This window comes from Papilio polytes, unplaced genomic scaffold, assembly GCF_000836215.1.
Source record: "Papilio polytes unplaced genomic scaffold, Ppol_1.0 DF824180.1, whole genome shotgun sequence".
Taxonomy (NCBI): domain Eukaryota; kingdom Metazoa; phylum Arthropoda; class Insecta; order Lepidoptera; family Papilionidae; genus Papilio; species Papilio polytes.
This window is the reverse complement of record NW_013525024.1, coordinates 3,120,428-3,126,534: the sequence shown is the minus strand read 5'-3', so window position 1 is coordinate 3,126,534 and position 6,107 is coordinate 3,120,428. Positions and strand designations below refer to the sequence as shown.

The 6,107-nt window shown below is 32.3% G+C and overlaps 1 protein-coding gene across 1 annotated transcript in view; it reads right to left on the bottom strand.

Annotated features, from left to right (window-relative positions):
* Nucleotides 1–4,209, bottom strand: part of LOC106111070 (neuroligin-4, Y-linked-like) — a 29,700-nt gene extending 25,491 nt beyond the window's left edge. Inside the window, exon 1 of the mRNA XM_013293037.1 lies at nt 4,007–4,209. The gene's annotated coding sequence lies outside the window, so the exon portion shown is untranslated. The remainder of the gene's footprint in view (nt 1–4,006) is intronic.
* Nucleotides 4,210–6,107: the final 1,898 nt, after the last annotated feature.

Here is a 6,107-nt window from a genome sequence, read left to right as displayed (position 1 = left end):
AGGAAAACATCATGATGCAACCTGCACATATTGGCGAAGATATTCAAAGATACGTGTGAAGTCGACTAAGCCCTTGGCCAGCATGGTTGACTATGGCCTAGTCACCCTTACTTAGGGTAGGCTCCGAGCCACTCGGTGGGGACGTATAGTGAGCTGGTGATGATGATGATGATGGTGATGATCTACCCTTTAGTGAAAGAAAATCGGCCCAGCTGTTTCAGAGATTAATGGGAACAAACGCTTGCGGATATACAAACATTTTGTAAATGCGATTTTCGTTATCAGCGACACAAACACAGCATCTTTCCGAAATCTCGAATTTTACTTTTGATATTACAAACAGATATTTCAATTTTATTATACGAGTATGTATAGGTTATGTTGATTTATTATCATGCCTTATACTTGATTGTTTCGTATTAAATTATAAGGTAGTATTACTAGCTAAGAATACAAAGAAAATCATTAAAAAGTATTTTACATTTCGCCTGAGTATGGTACTAGTCTAATTTTGTTTTATGCCCAAAAGATCCTAGGAAATGAGACAATGGGAAGTGGATTTCAAACCGAGGATGGATAGAGGAAGGAAGACAAAGAGAGGCATAAAATTTTGTATTGATTGCTAGTTTTTTTGAGGTTTAGACTAAGCGCCATCTGCGCTGGGCCACCTCAAGCCCGGTGAATCTGTAAATGCCTCTTCAAGGCAAACAGTGACAAATCAGTCACAAAAAAAAACTATTTTTTTTTCGCACGCTTAAAAAAACTGTCCCAAACTTGATACGTACGTACATTAAGCCCGAAATACGAAATTGTTATCCTTGTTAAAACTTTCTCGTACTTACATTGAAACAATCTTGTCCTTACCAACTTGTGGCACCCTCACTCAAACTTTCTTAATTTAAACAGGTTTAAGTGTCATGAACAATGTCAATTGCCGTTATAAGTTACACACGTGTACTTTACAAGTCCTAATCACATATATTTGTACTTTTAACTAAGTTTCAAGACTGTCGGTTCTGTTTCCTACTCTTTGCTTTACCCGAAATCTCCCAAGTTACTGTTAATTGTTCCACAATTAACGAATAGATAGGATAAATTATATCGCAATTATTAGGTTAACATGGTATGGGCATGTTATGAGGAGAACGTTAGTTATGAGTGTAGAAGGGTACACCGGTAGAGTTAAACCTAGAAAGAGATGGATGGATTGCGTGAAAGGTGACATGATCAAACAGGGAGTAATGACTGAGATGACATATGATAGAGTTATATGGAGGACAAAAACCTGTTGTGCCGACCCTACGGGAGTAAGATGAGGATGATGATGATGATGATGATGGTGATGAATTATTATTTAATATCCATTAAATAACCTTTAAATTCTGCATATCGAAGTTTAAACCATGTTTCTTTTATTTATTTTACCGTTTTCAGAACTGAATTTGTATACGTTATTTATTACCATACACATTATAATTTAACTTCATTTTAAATTAGCTCCGGAATAATTCTAATATTTGAGTTCAAATGTTTTTCGTCGAAAGTGTTCCGTGAATATTTACAGTTCACTTCAGAATCAACAGCTGCATTCAATTCAAATAATTACGAACATTTTCCCGGTTTTAATATTTACACTTGCAATTTAAAACATCTCTACTTTTTAAAGAACTTAATATTGGATGCTATAGCAAATATCAAACGACATGTGCTGTGTTATGAAGAATTTTTTTTTTTTTGAAAAATTTTAGTAGTTTTTTGTTAATTTACTTATATTTTCTTTAACCATTCCAACTAAGCTCTAGGCTTGTGCTAGGATATGGTTCACGACAATAGTCGAATGTCGGAATTCGAACCCTCGACAAACTATTAGACTATTGGCGCTTGAAAAAAAAGATGTAGCCTATGATTCCATCCAGACTATATTCTACAATTGTGCTAAATTTCATCCCGTCAAGTCGTCAAGTCGTTTTAGAGATACGTAGTAACTAATATCCATCCATCCATCTATCCAAACTTACCCGTTATTAGTATTACCCGTATTAGTATTATCATTTCAGCCGGTCTTACTTTTTTTAACTAATAACTTCTAAATTTAAACTTTTATAAAACATACCTGATAATATAAAGCATCAGAATAATGAATCCAGTTAATTTTAAATTAAATCCTTTTCATAAGTTATAATTTTTCACATCTACTATGCGCTGTAACCAGTATAACACATATTTAGGATGCCATATTTCTAACTAAAACAATCTACAATCGCCCTCTATTTTCTTGCAAATTCTCGTTTTAGGGCAATCATATTGTGTTTCTTTAATATTAAAACAAGATAACGATATACATTGTACAACAAAACAAGATTAGCTGTAAAAAAACCTTATAACCGATTGCCCACAAGTAGAAAATGATTACAGAAAATGTAATAAAATATACTCTATTTATTATATGTGATCGTTGAACGCGATATAAACATATAAGTACAAGATAATACCAACACTAGAATAAACATCGTAAACAATTGCTGATAAAGTAAAAGGCCAACCACTTTTTAACCCTTCGTTAACCCTTCAAACGCTACAGTTTCAGGACTGACATTAAAATCCCTTTTAGTTTGGTAACCCTACACTCGCCTCGTTTTCTGTAGCAACGTCCTCTTTTAAGGTTATGAGAACATCCAAAGGGATTCTGAAGGGATCAAACGTAATGTTTCTTTATATGAGACTTTCCTTTCTTCCTTGTTTTAGTTTTTTCTGCAAATTGACATGGGATAACAGTTATACTCAGAGTTTACTGTAAATATATGCGATTGAATACGAAACTTTCTTGCAAAGTATATTTTTAAACTAGCTGTACTCGTGCGGCTTCATCCGCATGATGTTATATAGACTTTATTTTATTGTTTACATTTGTCAAATTATCAATTGCAAATGTCAAAATGACATGACATGATGACAAACCGTGGCAACCTTGATTGCTTGGTGTTGGCAGCAACTTATTCTTATACTTACTTATATATACTTATTTATCCAAAATATTTACCCCCTAAGTTTAATGGCGTTAAAATATATAGCCTATATCGTGACGTAAGTGTAGGGCTATTTATTGAAAAAATAATTATTCATAAATATGCTGTAATTGCTGACATCTTAGGCAACAAAGAAGTGTGTGTTTACGCTTTATTATAATAGTATAAAAGTAGATACTTTAGTATAGATTTATCTATTCATGTTTCACCCAGGTCTGTTTTAAATCCATTTTATAATTCCAGTCGATGTCTTACGAGGTACTCTCCGTTTAATTTGTCGATATCGTTTCATAATCGAAATTTCAACAGATGTTTAAACTACGAGTAGTTAAACTGATTCTGTTTACATATAGTAATCGGTTTAAATTGAAATATTCCAATATCGAAATACATACAAAATTGTATTTAACAATGTAATAATATAAATTAAATTTGTACAGAAAATGTTTTAAGTAGCAATCATTTATTAATATAAAAAACATGGAATAAAAAGTTTGTTTAAAAATATTATTGGACAGATTAAAACCGTAAGCAGTAAGACGTAAATAATTTAAAAGATAATTTACAAACATATAAAGCACGGATTCGTGAAGATCTTTTTTAACAAAAAAGTGTAATTTCTAGTAATTATATTAGGTAAGAAAAATAATCGCGATATATTTTTTATAAGCAATTATACTTAGATCAAATACTCGCTCATTTAGCAAGTGCAGTCTAACATGGATGATGAATAAACGGTAATAGACATTGAAAATATCTATTTGGTAACTTTTTTCATTAAAATACGACATTCTTATGTCTAAATTATTGATTTACAGTTTTTATTTAAACTAAATTTATTAAGTGACATTGTTCTTATGCAAAGATACATGCAGTTCGATGAAGACACGTATTTGAAGATGTCTTTTACCAGACTTTTAAATAACTAGTAAAGAATTTATTGAAATAAATTTAATTCATGATATTCAAAGAATACTTACGTTTCATAAAGCTTAAAGACCATCATAGCTTCTCATTTTTTTCTTAAAATAACATCACTTAAAAGTTAATAAATTGGAAAAAGTTACCACTACACTATCCTATTATAACTGCATTACACTGTAACTACCTAAATCTAGTTTTGAAACGTCTATATACCAACGTCTTCCACCGCGGAAATCCGATTATCGAGAACGTATTTCCTCAAACACGTCCTCTCTCGATCGCGCTTTCACGGCAACTGAAATACGAATTCAAAATACGAACCTAATTTCCCGGGGTCGGCTACGTATTGGGGGCTAGATTTCAGACGGCTGTTTTAGTTTCCGTTGATCAAGATAGATGGCTCTTTTTACAATCGACGTTTCCTCAGATTTTTTTTATATTCCCTTTAGAAAGAACTAGCGTCTTTTATATGTATAACATTACATAAATTTAATAATAATTGTAATAATAAGTTATTTTTTTAAAAGATTTATGTTGTGTTTCTGAAAAAATTCGGCGCCCACTTTCCATCATATTTTTGACTGACTTCCCAAAAGAAGGAGGAACTCAATTCGTCTGTATGTTTTTTTCTCATTTGCGCAAACAACACTTATTTGTTCGTCCTGTTTGTCTTTTGTGGTTTACCATTTCGGCTGTTCCTTTATGTTCAATATTTTACAGTTACGGTTTCCGAAGTTTTCCGGCGTAAACGATATTGTCCGGATCATTATCTTTTATTGCGTTTTTGTGTTGCTTTCCTTGTCACCAGATTATATGAGGCTTATTACAAATAGAAATAAAAATGATTATTGCCTTGAAACGTGGGCGTTATACAAATTGACTTGTTTGTAAAAATATTTTAGACATGGCTAAATTTGGTATTAATTTGAAATAACTTTCGTGAATACGCTTATTTTAATTTTTTGTATAGCATAATTTAAAACGAAATTAAACCCAGACGAAGCCTTGAGAATAATCTGGTGATTCACTTATCAGAAAATCTCTTCTATCGGTGATCCTGGAAACCTAAAATTTACATAAAGATTTATTGCTCGGTCTGCGATATCCCTAAATCTCCACAAAAGGGACGAGGAATTGTCGAATCCTGTAAATAAATGATTCAATTGATAGTTCTATACAAACATAAGCTATATTTAGATATTATTTAAATTAGAACACTTTTAGAAATACCCATGATATAAAAGATTCGTGCAAGATTTTTAACCTGACATACTATTTCTATGACGCTATCTTTGGCGTCTTTATATCATTTGGAAGGACCACTCGAATCGTTTAGAGAAAGCTTACACCTGAAACCAAACTATCGCACAGCTTTTTAGTCTCGTTTGCTATGAGTTTATATGAAGATGCGCACTACTCGATTTTTAGTTGTGCAACTAAACAGTTGAATTGTCTGCGAAACAATCGACAATCGCACCACAGATGTCCGATTGTTTTTTCAAGGTTATGCACCCGCTCTCAGTACCAACAGACGATATGTTGTCGTTTGTTACAAACCAAAACGCTGAATTTAGTTACGTTCTTTGATGTTGGCTTCAAATTATTGCAAGCATAAGTAAACTATTTTTATAATATTACTGAAACGCTTAATACTGTATTAATTTTAGAACGTTGACAAAGTTAAAAGGAAATAGGTTCTAAATCTATACAGTCAAGCATACAAAGGAATATCAATCTAATCGTGTTAAAATAGAGATTAAATTGCAATGTATATGCAAAACCGTGTGACCTAAATGAGTATGTTAGGTGCTCAAAGGTGTGCCGTTAGAAGACTTGTTCTACGTATGTTTGTGCTAGGCCACTTGAGATCTCATAGACAAATGTTTGCTACATTTATGACGATTTTCTTTTGCTTTATTTTATGTTTAAAATAAGAATGTGATTATTAAGTTGGTAATTCTGACGTGACGTGGAAAATATGTGAAATTATGTACCATACGCTCCATTGGAATAGTAAAACAAAGAAATTTAATAGACAGATTACTGTAAACTGGGAGCTGTTGCCCGCAAAGTTAGCGCAAATTTGGACCATTCATTACGCCACTTTGACATCGCGAATTTTAAAAAAGTAGCCTATAATATGCCCGTCTATGTCAG